General features: G+C 48.8%; 1 protein-coding gene across 7 annotated transcripts in view; it reads right to left on the bottom strand.

The window, feature by feature from the left end:
- Positions 1–18,898, bottom strand: part of Sirt2 (Sirtuin 2) — a 290,603-nt gene that overhangs the window by 162,067 nt on the left and 109,638 nt on the right. The window lies entirely within an intron of this gene.

Here is an 18,898-nt window from a genome sequence, read left to right on the forward strand (position 1 = left end):
TAGGCAAGAGGACTATCTTTATTATTACAGGCGGTTATTATTTGTAGTGTAGTTCAGTCAGTAAGGCCTGCAACCACCCTGTCGCCTTGCTTTCGTCATGTCAAATGAAATGTTTTCTGTTTTTTTGTTCTTAAATAAAATAATTTTTTCCCCTTACACTTATCTTTGACCCACGTCCATTTTATGTTATATCTGAAGCCTGTGATAAGGTGCGACAGGCAGGGCATAAAGATTTATATTCTGTCGGGTAATTTATATTTGCCCAACACCAATTTCCTTTTCTCGTACTGGCATCCCACTTGACTTGGCCCCGTAGGTGGGGAAGATGTTATACGATGCAAAAAAAGACAATGGTGATAAAAAACTTTTTTATTGCATTTATGGGCGAGTATCACGCCCGCAATAAAATAAAAAGAAAAATGTGAAAGGAGATTCAACACACCACAAATCCACAGCAATCGTTCCTTCTTAGAATGAGGATCGATTTGAATAACCTAGCTGTGTCATGAATAAGCATCAGTAGGCCCATTCTCTTGAATAAGAACAAAGCGAATGACACAAAATAACATGGTATCAAGCGACACGTATATCATTAATAAATAAACCTCCAAGTGACACGACTAAAAAGTAAAAACTGAATTTGAATTGAATTTTAATTTATCTCCAACAAGCATGGTATGGCAGTGCATACATGTTTGAGGCATATATGAGTAAAAGCCACTTAAAAGCAGCTTGACAAAGCTCCCATATCCCTTTTGTACTCGACAGTGCAAAGGAGGTACGGGAGCTTGGTTCCCCAGATTCTACTGGTCAAATACATAAGAAATGCATATTTTTGCTTCTGAAAACAGGATGTAACATTAAAACGTGCAACAAATGTTCATTTACATTTTACCTACACTCCCATCAGGCATTGCATAGGGCGTTGGGGAGTGGTAGCATATTGACCCTTTTCACGGAGATCCCATGGGCACTGCCATGTTTGATCAGGTGGTGATCTGTCCATTGCTTGCCTAAGCTGCATCCATTGCCTCTGTGTTTACAAGAGACATACACAACGCCAGTGTGGCTCTGCAAACCTCTGTTAGGTGGATATCGTAAACGGTAACTGGGTGGACGACATGCAAAGCTTTGGCTATGGCTTCAAGCACATAAGCGCTTTCGGAGCTCACCACCATTTGTCCAAACAGGGCGAGCAGCATATACGGTGCTTGTAGCAAAAGCGGGGCTAAAAATGTATTACAAGCTATCCTAACTTTCCCCTTATGAATTGAATCCGTATAAGCGCATTTGTCTCTTCTTTCTTTATTTAGCAAATACCTTTAAGCAGCGATTTCTCACATTTCTGAGTCGGTAAAGTTCCCCAGGTGGTCACTATCCAATTATTTATTTTCTGCCTGATCGCTCACGGGTGTGCTCAGATGCAATAGATTTGTTCTTGTTGGGCACAAAGCTTGTAATGTAGATGTTCTGTCTGTTGTAATAGCTTGTAGCAAATACCTATTACCATTATTCACTCGCTTAATGTGTGGACAGGTCATTACGAAACATTCAGCTTCAAACATTAGTGTGCTGTCACTGTAGCTGCCATCACCCATGCTTCAGTGCATTGATTGAAGTGTGCGCCCGTTCACTTATTCTTGAAGCGTTGGTGATAGAGTGGGCATAAGTTTGTGTGCGAGTGCATGTGGACCCCAATGTGAGAGAAACTTACTACGGTAAAACCTCGCTAATTCGAAGTCATCGGGACCGCAAGGAATCTTCGAATTAAGCTGATTTTCGAATTAACCGAACACACAAGAAAATGCAACTCAGGCAAAAAATTTCGCTGCAGGGGTGCGCTACCGTTATTTGGCGATCTTTGGATTACTTAAAGTAATCAGAGATGCTGGTTTGCCATGTCCTGCAGTTTGAGGCTCCAAGGGTCATGCTTTCTAGTTGGCCAACTGCGTGCAGCATTTGAGTATTTCCACTGTGGCACTCAACAAAACTGCGGATAATGTTCAGCAATCCGATAACTTCCCCAAGAGCGGGTGCTCGGGAGGGCACGTTGGCGTCGTCGTCACTGTTATCACACATGGTCACATCAGCGGTAGCTTCACTCTCCAAGTCTGAGTAGCACGTTTATTCATCATTTTCAAAATTCAGATACTCGGCGAAGCCGACTGCACCGGATTCGCTATCCTCTGCACAGAGTGCATTGATGCAATCGCAATACTTGGCTCCTTCATCAAGTGCACATGAACAGTCAGTAGCAACATCGAAGGTGCTTTGTCGTAGCAAAGGAGCGTGCGCTTGAGCAGATGGTGGTGGTAAATCTTTCTCGTGTGGTGGATGACGCCTTGGTCCATTGGCTGCAAGATTGACGTGGTGTTCGGAGGAAGAAAAACCGTCCTGATAGCTTTCAGGTGAGGAATGTCACCATGCATCAGGCACAACAACGAAGAGTACACTCCTGCCTGTGGCCGCGAACTTGCTGTCAAGCTGCCGAACGTAATCTTCAAATATTGCGCCTGTGACCCAGGCTTTCTTCTTGTGCTGATAGATAAGCTCATTGCTTGGCAGCAGCCATGCATTTTTGAAGCAGTGAGGCTTCCCACTCTTTTCAACTATGAGAAGCGGCAGCTTGTGTTTACCGCACATGTTCGCGCTGAACAGAACAGTAATTCTTTCCTTGCGCTGCTTTCGACCCTTGACCATGGTGTCCTTCACTGCGAATGTTTTTGTAAGCAGCATCTTGTAGAAAAGGGCTGCCTCGTCAAGGTTGTACACATTGTCTGCACCGTACTTGCTAAGCAACGGAGCCAACGTGTGTTTCTTCCAGTTGTCGACGACGCTCTCGTTCACGCTGCCGCTCTCGCCACAGACGGCTATGCAGGTCAAATATTGCACTCTTTAAAATGGCTAAACCATCCATTGCTACACTTGAACTCTTTTTGCCCAAGTTGTAGAGCCAAGTCGTTGGCCTTCTCTCGCAGTATCGTTCCACTGACGGGAAGGTCGGCTGTGTTTGCTTTCTACAGCCAGCAAAGTAAAGCCGATTCCACATCTTGGTACATGGGAGCCCGTACTCGCGACCGCTTCGAAGAACATGTTTTACTGTAGGCCTCCAGTACTTTTGACTTGTTCTTCAATATTGTCCACAATGTCGAGAGGGGCACGCTGTGCCTTTCAGCCAAATCGGCTTTGGAACACGTGTTCTTACCTGCTTCTTGGATCAAGCAGAACTGCTGCAGCGTTAAAGTCCTACACTTTGGCATCTTCACTCACTGGCACTTCTGCACAGTTCAGAAAAAAAAAAAACACCACACTAGCTGCAATACCCCTAACCACTGAACACAAAGAAACGGCGCAGACCGGCATTGCATGCACACAGGTTGCCACAGGTGCAGAGAGAGAATGGGCAAATGGCAGCCAGTGGCAGCGGCACAGAACATGCACTGACGCCGACTATGCTGACGCTTTGACCACTGCGATTGTGAGGAACGTGCGAAGTGGGGGACGAGAGCACGTGACAAAAACCAGTATGCCCACTGCGTTGCAGTGAAGCACGTTTTCTCCTCGGCAGGCGCGCGTTTTGACAGTGTGCGGGGCGTACCGTGGACTGATTTTTGTGCTAGCAGTAGTATGGGTCAGGCGCTTGTGGTGCTATGTGGCGTCACCTCACGGCTCTGAATGGCCATTGTTTCGTCGGGTTTGCGGTGAAATAGGGATTGGGAATTGCCGCATAGGACCCCAAATCTTCTAATTAACTGGGTTGGCCTAGGCCACCGGTTCGAATTATCCGGTCAAATTTACATTGGAAAATACGGGACTGCAGAAAACCTTCAAATTAACCGAGTTCGAATTAACGAGGTTTTACTGTATAAGCCAAGAAGCGGCACTACTCCCTTTGTCGGTACTCTTTAGTGCAGGTGTTCCGGGGTTGAAGTCCTTTCCTTGGAGATTAGCTCTACAATGCTGATGAATGAGTGGTTTTTTTTTACCTTCGAGGCAAGCCGTATACCACGAAGAGCCAGCAACTCAGGTAGTCTTTATGTAGCAGTGGTACGTGAACTTGAACACACAAATTCATTCCGTTCCTTAATATGGCAGTCACAATTTTTGCAGTCAACTACTGCACACGTCTTCACTCCACCACTGCATATTTTGCAGCATGAATGGAGCACTAGTGCATTAGTGCACTAGTTTGCATTAGTGCAAACCCAGTTGCATTTCCGACAGCTGATCGCACAGAAGCAAGGCAGAAGAGGCAATGGTTTTGTATTCATAGCCTTTCACTGAGGCAACGTGCAGCACGCTGCTGAAAGCACTATCTTGTTTCTCTAGAGCAAACTGCTTCGCAAAAAGGGTCAATAATGTAATGCAACAGATATAACAAACCTGGTTATTCGAAATACACAAAATACAGACACGTAAATAGCTAACAGACTAGAATGCTGCACGTAGAAACAGGCATTCGATAGATCAAGTCAATGCACTTGTAGTGGGCACCCACAATATTTATCAACGTATGGATTAAAAGCAGGTAGTGCAGGGTCCATCAATGCACAGAAAATGTGAGTGGCTTAAAGCCGACCAGGCATAAGTCACCTGATACTCCTATGACACAAGAGCAGAGCTAAACTTTGGCTGTGACATGCATCAATGCCTGATGATGATTTACTAGCATCTCCTGGAAAACAGGGCGGTGACAAATTATCAACTAGCCTGCTTGAGTTACTCAGGTATGCTATACATGCTTTGTATCCTAGCATTTTTATATAGTACATCTCCACGATTGTTTCTTTTTCTCAAAACTTCTCTGTCTACCTTGTACTACTACCTATGCCTGCAACGGATGCAGTCGTATCAATGCGTTCCCTTTTTTTTTTCCACTAATACTCTAAACGTTTCTTGCTTATCTCGACTGCTTTACATATTTAAGTCCAAGCGCTTCTGGAAGGTGTGCGTTACCTACTGGTCTCGCTGCGTGAATACCTTTTCATTCCATTAAGATGTGCTGAGTGGTCTCCAGAATTTCGCTGCAGTGTACACGTGCCTCGTGTTGTGGCAAAATATCTTGGCACATATCCTTAGACAACCGGCTCGAGCCTGAAATAGCAAATCACTGCCCTTTGTGTTGTACATATTTTCCCTTGCAATTTCTTTCTTCCTTTTCTTGTAGATCCCCCTGCACTTGCTGAACACGTGGCAGTTAGCCCCACCTAGTGGCTGGAGAAAGGAGCTGGAGCAGAGCTCGAAGCAGAAGACACACACTCATGTGTATCTTGTGTCTCAGCCTTTTTACAGCAGAAAAATGGATAAAGCCTAGGAACATGCCTTGTGTTGCGGTCATGCAAATGCACGTTATTTCATCACAGTAGCCACAAGATTTGCTTGTTAATTCGTTTATTCATTTATCAATGCCTTAAAGGAGTTATTATGACACACTGGTTGTGGGGAGTCACCAAAATGCCATGACATCAAGCAAACAGTAGAAAAAGCAAGAAAATTTGGCAGCGATGTTCTGATAAAAAAAATGTAACCAGTGAGCTGTTCTGCGTCAGATCGCAGAAGCAGTTACCAGAAAAGCATGGAAAAAGCACCTTTAGTTTTGTTGTGCCCAGTGAGAAATAAAAACCTTCAAAGTACGACTACAGGCTGTACACCAAACAAGCCAGGCTTTGGACATCTTTAAGACTTGAATACCTAATACTCAATACTGTAATACTTAATACTAAATACTGTAAGTATTGAATAATATTCAATGCTTACACCTGTTGTGTAATGTTGGCACTTTAACAACTGACTCTGTTTAGTAGCTATTTCTATTTTGTCAGTGCCCTTACTTTATTACGTTCCATTCTCATTTCCTCATCCCACGATGCACTGAGCGGTCAATTGCAGCGATGATGGTACCATGGCGGCATGCGACTGAAGGGGCACAATAAATGGAGAGGGAATACCCCCCGGGTGTTTGTTTGATTCAGCTCACATTGCAGTTGTTGTTCTAAAAGCTTCTTTTTTTTTTTTCCATTGATTCTCCAAGTTGTGTAGAAACATTCACGGACCGCATGCTAGACAAATGTTTGTTTCTTTTACAACATTCTTTTCTCAGAACAATGGAGTATGTACATACCAGTGGAATGATCTTACAAACAGTTTTTACAAATGTTATCAAAGCTGCCAGCAGCTTCTTTGCCATGGCTTGGCAACATGTTGCCGCACCACTAAGTAGTGCTGCAAAGGGGCATTAAAAACACAAGCTATTTGGAAAGTATACCCTGTGCCCCAACAATTAATACAATGTTGACAAGTTACATGTACACACCGATCACGATATATAAATGCATGTGGGTCCCCGTACATTCCTTCAGTTCTGTTTTTGCAACAGTAAAGATGCCAGAAAAGACATATAGCTTCTTTGTAAGTCATGGTATATCATATCAATAAAAAAATGTGTTGACAAAGGAATTGCTGTGTGTTGGGCGTGTTGGTATGGCAACTTGGATAACATTTTAGCAGATGCTCATAAGGACAAATGGAAGACGTAGACAGCATGATGTGCTAATAATTTATTCTCAGGAAATTCATGCCATTATACACCATGTGCAGCCGTGCCCCTCCTAGTCAACTTGTTATACTGCTCCTTCCACAAAGGCCACCTCTTTATCAAGTAGGTCGGCAGACACAGCACTAACACACATCACCATTCCACCTGACAGCTTGTGCTTCTATCATTTTATGCATGTCCTTATCTCTGTGTCTCACAGGGACAGTGCAATCATTAAACACAGGTGCATGCCTGCACCCTTGGCAATGAACAGACAGATAGCCATCACAGTAAATCCTTATGCGCAAACTGTGTTCTTTTAGGCGGTCATTAAGACATCATCCCACTTGTCCTATGTAATTACAAGTGTACTTTGTTTCTTCTTTTGGTGACCGCATTTCATCAGCTAAGAAATGTTATGCATTATCGCTCAGTGCAAGGTGCCCCTACCTGTATCGGAACAGTCTCAGTTATTGTAGCCAATTCTATCTGTTGCCTGTGTCGATTCCGAACGTTGTGATCAAATTGTATGCACAATGTGAATAGCATTCTACTTTCTGGGAGGTATATGGGCACCAGCCATTATGCTGGAACCTTCAATGAGTCATGCATAAAAGCTGACGCGCTGGAGCTGCAGATCATATTTCCGACGACCGACGAGTGTGCTCGCTGCTATCCTTGTGCCAAGTGTTAGTTATTTTACTGGGCACAGGTTTGCCCAATAAACATTTAGTTTTATGACTTGCGTTGTGCCACTATGGTCACTCATCCTCACTACAACATGACATCTCTCTGTGTGGCAAAAACCACACAGTCATTAAACAAAGATGCGCATCCACACCCTTCGCAATGAACATACAGATGACTGTCACAGTATTTCCTTATGTTTAAACTGTGTTCTCTTAATCAGTCATTAAGCCATCGTCCCATTTGTCCTATGTATTCTTAAAGGGAGAAAACACGTTTGACAATATATTTACAAAATATATACGATGGGCACAAGACAGGTATACAAGGTAGAGCCCGTGCGCATGACTACTGAGCATCGGCGATCGTCATTTTCGTCTGTCCTCTCACCATTCTTCACTCCTGCAGCGCCTTGCAGCATGACCCCCGGAGGCGAAGATGCTGTCCTGGCACTCAGTAGGTTTGAGTGATATTGCTTCAGTCGAGCGACATGAACGATATCAGAGGAGAATCACGGTGTGGAGGTATCGAGAAGTTGTAACTCGTAGGTCACATGTGTTACTTGATGCAAGACTCGGTATGGGCCTGAGTAGTGTGAAATCAGCTTCTCACAATGTCACGAACCGCCCGGGTTCATGAACAAGGGAGGGCTCGAGGCACCCTCCATTAGACGGACGCTCCGCAGCGTGGTGGTGATGAACGACGACTGACCGCCTAGCAGCTGTGCTCGTCGGTGTTTATTGGGTGCGGTGACCAATGTTGCCTACCGAGCCTGGCAGGCCACCGAACCTGGCGGGCCAACGAAGATTATGCGTGATGGGCGTCACATGCTTTGGCCTCTGAGTGGGAACAAACAGAACGACCTGCTGGCCCATAACAGAAGAGGTGAATTAATGTTCCTACTTTTATTGCCACATGGGTTACGGCACTGTCAATAATTCAGGTAGTAGTATGAATATCTAAAAGAGTGGAACTGCACAATGTTTAAGCTGGGATTCGGTGGTAAGATTCCAGCAATATGAAAATATGTACTTCAGTTTCTATGAATGCAGGCACGAATGCGTGTGTTGTCAAATTTTCGAAGGGGCTGTGTACCTTACTTTCAGGGCGACTTGAAAAAATAAATGTAGTTTCACTAGGGAACTCACAAATTCGATTTATATGGGTCGCGCACGGCTGTCATGAAGTGAAGTACAATGTAAAGCCCTTTGTGTATAAAATTCAAGCACCATAATCAGAATAGGAAGTCAGCAGAACACTATATATACCTTTACAAACTGGCAAGAACTTTTTGCCCAAGCACCACTGCGATGTGTGCAGAAATAATGAAAAGTGGATGTGAAGTACCGAAGCAGTTCTTTTTTTTTTCATCACAGCTGAAAAATACGTGTGAGTAAAGTACAATGTAATGACTAGTAAGACAAACAAAGATGAATTAAAATGATTATAAAGTATGTGCATATAAAAAGTAAGCCATAATCACAACTACTCGCATGCACAAAGCTTAAAGGGAAAAAATTGACGCAGGAGTACAATATCAAACCCGATAAGTTATCATCCTGGCGTTTGGTTGGCAAGGTGATCACTTATCGACCTTTGGTGAGCAATTGCCTTGGCATCTTCACTGAGGGCGAACATTGTATTTCATGTATTTACAGAGCTTATCATTGTAATAATATGCAATGTTCAAGAAGTACTGTATTTACACGCATAATGATCACACCCCTGAATTTTGTCGTCAAAATTCACTTCCTTTTATTTCCCGTGTAACAATCGCACCCCGAACTTGCCACAGCGATATGTCGTGTGCCAAGTCTAACTAATAATGATCGGGCTTACCATCTGTCGAATGCTATGCGAACGACTCTTCAAGACAAACTAATCGGCCCGCACGCACCAAACATTCTTAAGCAGATGCCCCATTTCATTCCTTTCTTCACTTTTCGCACTTCCATGACAAAAAAAAAAGCTACAACCAAACTTGCCTCTATTATGTGTAGGCTTTATAATGGTTGTGGTCAACAACAACAACAACAAAAAGGTGCCTTTCGATTCTTCTCGTCACTCGTGGGTGCGCAACAAATCGCGAGCGGCAACGATAGCAGCCATGTTTACACTGATACGTTAGAAGTGTACCCTATTCATATGTCGACGCTTCTAACACAGCTAAGATATTCGCCCGCCCTTAGCAGAAACGTGCCGCATTAGGATAGTAGTGAAGACAAATGCCGCAGTTTCTGCAGCATGCCTGCCATGTGTTTCTATGTCACTGGCAGCTAAGCACGCCCATCTGTTTCTGTCCCCTTAAAGTGGACATGGCTACAATATTGCTGCAAACTTGCCGATATTAACAATATTATTTATTACTGATACGGAAGAAACTGTTTCAATGCATGTAATGTACTGTGGGGAGCACCCGCGTCATCCCGTTCGCACGTGGCGGACGAGTCGAGCCGCCGTAGACAAGGGAGAGAGGCACTACACGCCCTCACTTTCTCCGTCGCTCTTGTGACGCGCGTACCCCTCTCCCCCACGCGACTCACGGGAAAGGAAAACGTATCCGGCGGGCGAAGAGGACTTCCCCTCGCAAAAAGGTAAAAAGGCATAAAAGCGCGCCACCGGGGGAGACTCTATCTCTTGGGACGCCGACACCTGGACCGCCTGGACGAAAGCACCTGCCGCATCCCGTGAGTGATCTCGTTTGTCTGACCCACCCAGACAACGAGGCAAGCCTATTTACTACTATTACTGAGAGGATGTCCCTCTGCGAGTGTTCGCTATTGCTAATAGCAATAAACGTTATTACCGTTGACACCGCTGGTTGCCTTATTCGTTCAAACCCAACGTAGCCGCGATTCCCACGCTACGGATTGGGAGTACCACGAAGCGACTGCGTGGGGCTAGATCCGGAGCTCACCTTCAGCCCTAGCCGCACGCAGAGTGGAACCCCCACATCTGGCTGCCCAACGTGGGACTCTTGGGGCATCGGACGATAGTTTTAACAGTTTTGCTTCATTCGACACCTGTTTAAACCTTTGAACCAAAGCATAGGGCTACCGTGAATTTTGATCGCTAGCATTGGCGGCGTGCTTTCTTGAGTGAGGCGACGGTGGCTGTAGTGTGTTTGAACATGTCAACATGCTAAGCTTTTAGCAAGAGTTTTTTTTTTGTTTAATGACATTCGTCGGTATAAGAGCCACGTCATCTGCATCCTGGGAAAGCGAGGCTTAGCGCCCGCGAAGCAGCGGCAAGCCTGAAGCGAGTGAGTACGGAAGCCTCGTGGGTGGTCCAAATTTCTTATGTAAGTAGCTTCTTCTATCTCTTTGACTCTGATGAAGTCGCGGCTCTGGGAGCCGGGTGGCCGCAGGCCACGGGTGCCGCTACGGGCTGACTGGTATTGCGGCCTGGCACCGGGCGCTCTGACATCATCTGGGATGAAGGGTGCCGTCAACTCGGATGCTGTGTGCACCGAACGGAGTAGGACCACCTCACAGAGCTGACGTGTCCTCGTGGCTGCCTGTTTTGCTCTCATTTTGGGTGTTGTTTTTGGATGCCGGTTGTTGTCAGGGTAGCGACGCTTTAGGCCTAAGGCTTTACCAAGCTGCCCGTCGCATAAAGCAAGCACCTCACGAGTTCATCTTCAGTGGGCACGGCGGACGCAGCCTGGCAATGTCCCTGACCAGAAATCTGCTCTGTATTCTGCAGCTCGTCGCATCTACGGAAGCAAGTGGCCACACGTGTCCGCAAGCTGGTGGCATCATCGACACCTATCGACTACGTCCTGATTATTCCGCCTACAAGATTGCAACGACAGCATTATCTGACAACGTGACTCTGCTAGCGACGCCACCTGGCAGTCGTTGCGTGACGTCACCTCACTGTACAGCTATAAAGCAAGCACCTCACGAGTTCATCTTCAGTGGGCACGGCGGACGCAGCCTGGCAATGTCACTGACCAGAAATCTGCTCTGTATTCTGCAGCTCGTCGCATCTACGGAAGCAAGTGGCTACACGTGTCCGCAAGCTGGTGGCATCATCGACACCTATCGACTACGTCCTGATTATTCCGCCTACAAGATTGCAACGACGGCATTATCTGACAACGTGACTCTGCTAGCGACGCCACCTGGCAGTCGTGGCGTGACGTCACCTCACTGTACAGCTATAAAGCAAGCACCTCACGAGTTCATCTTCAGTGGGCACGGTGGACGCAGCCTGGCAATGTCACTGACCAGAAATCTGCTCTGTATTCTGCAGCTCTTCGCATCTATGGAAGCAAGTGGCTACACGTGTCCGCAAGCTGGTGGCATCATCGACACCTATCGACTACGTCCTGATTATTCCGCCTACAAGATTGCAACGACGGCATTATCTGACAACGTGACTCTGCTAGCGACGCCACCTGGCAGTCGTGGCGTGACGTCACCTCACTGTACAGCTATAAAGCAAGCACCTCACGAGTTCATCTTCAGTGGGCACGGCGGACGCAGCCTGGCAATGTCCCTGACCAGAAATCTGCTCTGTATTCTGCACCTCGTCGCATCTACGGAAGCAAGTGGCTACACGTGTCCGCAAGATGGTGGCATCATCGACTACGTCCTGATTATTCCGCCTACAAGATTGCAACGACAGCATTATCTGACAACGTGACTCTGCTAGCGACGCCACCTGGCAGTTGTGGCGTGACGTCACCTCACTGTACAGCTATAAAGCAAGCACCTCACGAGTTCATCTTCAGTGGGCACGGCGGACGCAGCCTGGCAATGTCACTGACCAGAAATCTGCTCTGTATTCTGCAGCTCGTCGCATCTACGGAAGCAAGTGGCTACACGTGTCCGCAAGCTAGTGGCATCATCGACACCTATCGACTGCATCCTGATTATTCCGCCTACAAGATTGCAACGACGGCATTATCTGACAACGTGACTCTGCTAGCGACGCCACCTGGCAGTCGTGGCGTGACGTCACCTCACTGTACAGCTATAAAGCAAGCACCTCACGAGTTCATCTTCAGTGGGCACGGCGGACGCAGCCTGGCAATGTCACTGACCAGAAATCTGCTCTGTATTCTGCAGCTCGTCGCATCTACGGAAGCAAGTGGCTACACGTGTCCGCAAGCTGGTGGCATCATCGACACCTATCGACTACGTCCTGATTATTCCGCCTACAAGATTGCAACGACGGCATCATCTGACAACGTGACTCTGCTAGCGACGCCACCTGGCAGTCGTGGCGTGACGTTTCCTCACTGTACAGCTATAAAGCAAGCACCTCACGAGTTCATCTTCAGTGGGCACGGTGGACGCAGCCTGGCAATGTCACTGACCAGAAATCTGCTCTGTATTCTGCAGCTCTTCGCATCTACGGAAGCAAGTGGCTACACGTGTCCGCAAGCTGGTGGCATCATCGACACCTATCGACTACGTCCTGATTATTCCGCCTACAAGATTGCAACGACGGCATTATCTGACAACGTGACTCTGCTAGCGACGCCACCTGGCAGTCGTGGCGTGACGTCACCTCACTGTACAGCTATAAAGCAAGCACCTCACGAGTTCATCTTCAGTGGGCACGGCGGACGCAGCCTGGCAATGTCCCTGACCAGAAATCTGCTCTGTATTCTGCAGCTCGTCGCATCTACGGAAGCAAGTGGCTACACGTGTCCGCAAGCTGGTGGCATCATCGACACCTATCGACTACGTCCTGATTATTCCGCCTACAAGATTGCAACGACAGCATTATCTGACAACGTGACTCTGCTAGCGACGCCACCTGGCAGTCGTGGCGTGACGTCACCTCACTGTACAGCTATAAAGCAAGCACCTCACGAGTTCATCTTCAGTGGGCACGGTGGACGCAGCCTGGCAATGTCACTGACCAGAAATCTGCTCTGTATTCTGCAGGTCAGTAGTCCTTACGGCAATTCATTGCGCAGCGATTGTCGTAGCATTATTGTCCTGCCGTGCCCACGGAAATGTCTCAATCTAGCCTATGAGTGTGTTCATGTTTGTAAGCTACTTCTTTGTGGCGACATTGAGAGCAACCCTGGTCCAACACAGAAAGGGATGTTTGAACAATTACTAGAGGGCCAAACTACTATTCGTAATGATATTTCCGAAATGAAAGCTCAACTAGCCAACGCCGAAAAAATGATTGGTAACCTTCAACATATACTCGCTAAAATTGAAGAAAAACTTTCAGAAGCTTCTCCTGCTCATGATGATCAGGTTGAAACCACCCTTAAATCACTGGAACATGTTATTGATTTCCAGACAAAAAAATTAACAGATCTGGAAGACCAAAACAGGCGGTCAAATATAGTTATTTTTTTATTTTTTTGTAATGCGAGGATAAATGCCTCAGGGCATACAAGGGTATGGGATGGGGGTGAATAGGGATGATTAAATGAATGAAAATAGATTTGCTGACCTAATGAAGTCCAAGAGGGATCGATAATGCGGTCCCTGCGTCCAAGCAGTGTAATGGCTCAGATTACGCGGAGAGAGTCCCGCTGCTGCGAGGTGCCGGAGCCTCGTCGGTTTCAGTGCAGGGCAAACCCACAGCAGGTGGTGGATGTCGGCTTCAACATTTGGCGACTTGCAGAGTGGACACTCAGGACGAGGATATAGCCGGCGAAAGTGCGGCCACTTCCTAGTCACGGCAGGAGTGAGGGCAACCCCGACCCAGATCCTCCGAAGCGCAACCTCCTCTGCACGGGTAAGACCACGGGGAAGGTTTACCGCACACGGAGGTATGAGAGCACGTGTGCGGCGCCGGAGGTGCTCCTTTCTTGTTAAAAGGAGGGTGGCATCATCTAGGTGAAAGAGTTGAGGCGGTGACGATGGAGAGGTCGTTAGACGGGTCGCAGAATCCGCACGGCTTTGGAAGCTTAGAAGGTCGCGTGGGATCCACTCGACAGATATTGACTGCGGGATGCGTGCCGCCAGAAGATGGATCTGTTGGCATATGTCAGGGCTGCGACTGACGCGTCGCGGAAGCCGCGTCGCCTGGAGGGCATCAGTGCGGATGACGATGCGGGCCGTGGGGACCAAGGGAAAGGCGGCCACAGAGCACAACGCTTCTCGGACAGCAAGGAGCTCAGCACAAAAGGAGGAAGGAGGTTCTTGGACTTGAAACCGGGTCGTCTTATTAAGGGCAGGTGCGCATGGGCAATAAATTGCAGTGGTTGTTTCACAGCCCTTAATACTTGCATCAACGTAAAGGACGATGGAGCCAAGTGGCAGGTGGGCATCTTGATCTACAATTCGGTCACGAAGCGATGCCGCCGCGTGAGTTGATGTCGGGCGATGTATATCAGTTGGCTTGTTGTCACTCAGCTGTACAAAACTCCAGGGAGGAAGAATTGGCGATGGTGGTGGTAGAAGCGAGTTCGAGAAAGCGTAAGCCCTGAGAGCACTCGTTGCGTGTGAAAGGCTGGCCTTAAGCCTGCGAGCATCACGCCGCTGCTGCACCAGCTCATCTAGTGTGTTGAGCTGCGCATTTTCTTGGAGAGCCACGATCGGGGTGATGCGGGGAAGGCAAGTGATGACCCTCATTGCCTCATGATTAATAGCCTCAAGGCGATCCCATTGTGCCCTCGTCAAATGCTGGAATTGGGCTTGATAAATAAGGCGTGGTTGCACTACCGCCTTTACCAATTGTCGCGCAACATATGAGCTGGCGCCGCCCATTTTAGGAGCAATGCGCCTAATCAGACCCAACGTTTGAATTGCCTGCTTTTTAGCGCTGGAGAGCCAAGCAGTTCCGGTTCCCGACTCGTGTACCGTCAGACCCAGAATTTTTATAGTTGAACATTGTTGAAGAGGGGTTCCGGATAGATGAAGACGAATGGGTGTTGCAGAGAGTTTACGCCGGCCCCAGCGATTGGCGACTGACATGTAAGCAGATTTGCTGACGGAAAGCCTAAGGCCGACCGAAGAAGCGTAAGTCGCCGTGATATCTAAAGCTGATTGAAGGGCAGCGGCTTGAGTCAGCAGGTCGTGATGAGTGCTCCATACCGTGATGTCATCAGCGTACAACAAGAACTTTATGTCGGGTACATCGTGTAAGCGCCATGCAAACGGGATGAAAGCAATATTGAATAATGTGGGTGATAATACAGATCCCTGGGGTACGCCACGAAGAGGGACAAATGAGCCGACGGCGTCACCACTGAGGCGAATTGCAAAATGTCGGTCTTCAAGGAAAGATTTGACAAAATTCCGTACTCTGGGGGGAAAATGCAGCATGTCAATTGAAGCCAAGATGGCAGCATGACTGATGTTATCATACGCCTTTTCGACGTCCATAGCGAGGACAGTACGGACACTGTGGCTACAAGTTGACGATAAAACCGAGGATGCCAAGACAGCCAGCCCATCTTCAGTACCTATGGATGGACGGAAGCCAATTTGAGCAGGGTGGTAGAAACCGTGGTGCTCCAGCCACCACGACATTCGTGTGGCAAGCATTTTCTCAGCAAGCTTGCACAACGTTGACGTTAGGGAAATGGGTCTGAAGTTGCCAAGGTCAGTCGGCGGCTTGCTTGGTTTCGGAATCGGGATCACAATAGCTGACTTCCAGCCTGGAGGGACAACGCCATCTAGCCATACCTTGTTAATGGTGTCGAGGAGTTGAGGCAGCACAGCGGAGCTCAGGTTCTTGTAGGCCTCATAAGTAATAGAGTCTGGACCTGGTGCTGTCTTGCGACTGGTACCATCTATCACTGCAAGCAACTCAGGCATGGTAAAAGAGCTTGCAATCCCCTCGGAGTCTGCCGTAGATGGTAACCTGTCGATATGTGTCGGAATGCCTGTCAAGGAAGCACCATTGGCTGTTTGAGGCAACACATCGTACTGCGGGAAGAACCTCCGGGCTGCTTCTCTGGCGAAATCATCCGGCGACAAGCCAGCAGCGAAGCAGGCTGTGGCTGCCGCGTCTGGACGACTACCACCGTGTTCCATGGCGCGGAAGGTTCGCCAGAGAGAAGCATTCGATGTCTTGGATGAAAACCGCTCACACCACGTATGCCAGTGCCTTCGCGAGAGGTCGCATTCATATCTTCGGGCTTTAGCAGTAAGGAAATTCAGTCTTGTACGTGCTTGTGCAGAAGTGGGGTCTCGGGATGCTGCCAGCTCAGCTTGTCTGCGAGCAGCCCACAAGTTGAGCAGGCCGATATCCGGTGCCGGTCGATTGACGTCTACCCAGCTGATGGTTGTAGCTTCATTGAGCGCGCTTTGTATGCGATCAACAAGTAGTGGTGACGAGTCCACAGAGGTGTCTTGGAGAACAGCGCGAAATTTGTCCCAATTGACCACAGAACACTTGCGGCGCAATCGGCGGGCCTGCGACGGATGAAGGCCGATGATGATAGGGTGGTGGTCACTACCCCAGCAGTCGGGCTCCAGGTGCCAAGTATGAGTGCCGGGACCCGACCACCACGTAAGATCCGGTGCGTATGTTGTACGTCGAGCTTGAGGCACAGCTCGCGTTGCTGAATCGGGATGGTTCAGTAGTACAAACAACGCATCCGGAAAGGCGTCCCGCACACGCCTACCTCGAGGGCTAGAAGTAGGGTACCCCCAATCTGGGTGAGGGGCGTTGAAATCACCACCAACTAAAATAGGACACGCTGGGTATTGGCGACGAACATTCACTAACCAGCCCAGATTAATTCTTGAAGCAGAGCCACCGGCTGGTCTTATGTAGTATGACACTACCACAACAGTTGTCTTGGGTAACTTCACAGCTACTGCCACTACCTCCTGATATGAGTTACACCAGTTTTCAAGAGAAAGGCAGACCTGAGGATAGCGCGTATCAACATACACTGCCGCCTTTCCTGGAGGGGCAGCTGTGTGCACGCGACGGTCACTCATCGAAGGAGACACGTATCCACTGAAGCCCGGAATGGCAGGCAAGGCGTTGGTCTCCTGTAGTAACAGGGCCCACACCTGCAGCTTGTTCATGCGTAGGCGGGATTTAAGCTCCCCCGCTTTCTTGGAGAGCCCTCTACAGTTCCACTGAAGCATGCCACAAACACCTGTGCCCGCCATTTTGATTACGAGTCCAGGCGTTGCAAAATCACAGATGTCAGGTTGGATAACTGGCTGACCATGAACCGCAAAAGGGATGTTGTAGAGTTATCCGGCAACGGAGCTGGAGATCTGGTAGACTCTGCGACCGATACAGCAGGACGAGACAGAGACGATGATGCAGCGGAATCATTACTTGTATTGGTGTGAGATTCCACTGAATGTCGCCGACGCGCGAGTAGCTCACGGTGCTGTCGGAGCTTGGATACCTCCGCTAAAAGGCGGGCAATTTGATCGTCAACTGCTGCCATATCATCACGCGGATGTTCCGGCCCGCTCTGCTTCTGTATAACCAGCGGGCGACGGCGGTCTCTGCGAACTTTGTCACTGTAAGTCTGTTGGGAATGGGGTGCAGGCGGGTCGGGCTCGGAAAGCTCTGGCCAGTCGTCGTCATCCCACTGGAGCGCCGCAAACCTGTTTGATGTCGGCACTGGTTGTGTTGCAGCATGCTGAGGCCATTGCTTAGGGATCCCGCGACGAACCTTCTGAGTGGCCTTTTGCTTTGTGGGACAAGTTGGAGAAGTGATCTCGTGGTCGTCGGTCTTGCAGAGTCCACATCGATAGGACACTGCGCCAGCTAATACAGCTTCATCTGGCCCTGGAAATGGACAGGATCGGCGCATGTGGCCCGGTCGGAAACAGTTGTAACAATGGACGACACTGGGTTTATATGGCCGAGGTCGTAGAATGCAGCCATAGTAGTACAGGCGGGCTGGAGGAGTTGGTGGGCCCTGCAAGGTGACGATGCAAGAGCGCCCCTTTCCCATGTAACGCGCCTGAATGACACGGTGAGTAGGACAGTACAGCTCACGCTGGAGAGCAGTCTGGTCCTCGCCAACGTCAACGTTGTAAACGACACAGCGCTGTAGATCCGAGCCCTCTACCAGGTACACCTGGACCGGCACGGTGACCTCGCTCGTTATCGAGAGACGTTGAAGCGTTTGCAAACGCTCGACAGCAGCCAATGTCGGGAGCCACACAGCGATGGTATTCGACTTCTTCCGGGCCGCGAAGCCGCGGAAGCCTGTGGTGCCAAGACAAGCGTCGAGGTTCGCCTGAATAATCCTGTTCGGAATCTCCGTGAGGCTTTTGGGGGCCACAGCCTTAATGGTTGCTTTATAGCAAACCGAGCCCGGTGTCGACAGAACTGGGTGGTCAGTCGTTAGACAGGAACACTTGCCTTGGGAGCCGCTGTTGGCCGAACACGAATCTGGGGCAGATTGCTCCGAAAGACGCTTCTGAGAACCACGGGGTGCCGACGCCACAGATGGTAGCGCAGAAGACAAGTCCATAGGGGTACTCGGTTCGTCATGCACAACAACTGGAGCCCCATTCCCGATCGGTGTCTGGGAAGCCATCGCGGGGCTCCGCCCTGTGGGCAGATCACTCACGGTCTGATGTGCATTTTGGGAAGGCGATGGGTGGGCTGTAGCCGAAGGACTTGGAGCAGGAACCAGGAGCTGGGATCCAGGCTCAGGTGTCAATTGTGCGGCCGGTAACGCCGTCGTGACGAGCGCCGCCGGTGAATCTGTGAATTTGAATCGGTGAATTTTGAAATAAATAAATCTACCGCCGCCAGCGC

Source organism: Dermacentor albipictus, chromosome 7 (genome assembly GCF_038994185.2).
Source record: "Dermacentor albipictus isolate Rhodes 1998 colony chromosome 7, USDA_Dalb.pri_finalv2, whole genome shotgun sequence".
Lineage (NCBI taxonomy): Eukaryota > Metazoa > Arthropoda > Arachnida > Ixodida > Ixodidae > Dermacentor > Dermacentor albipictus.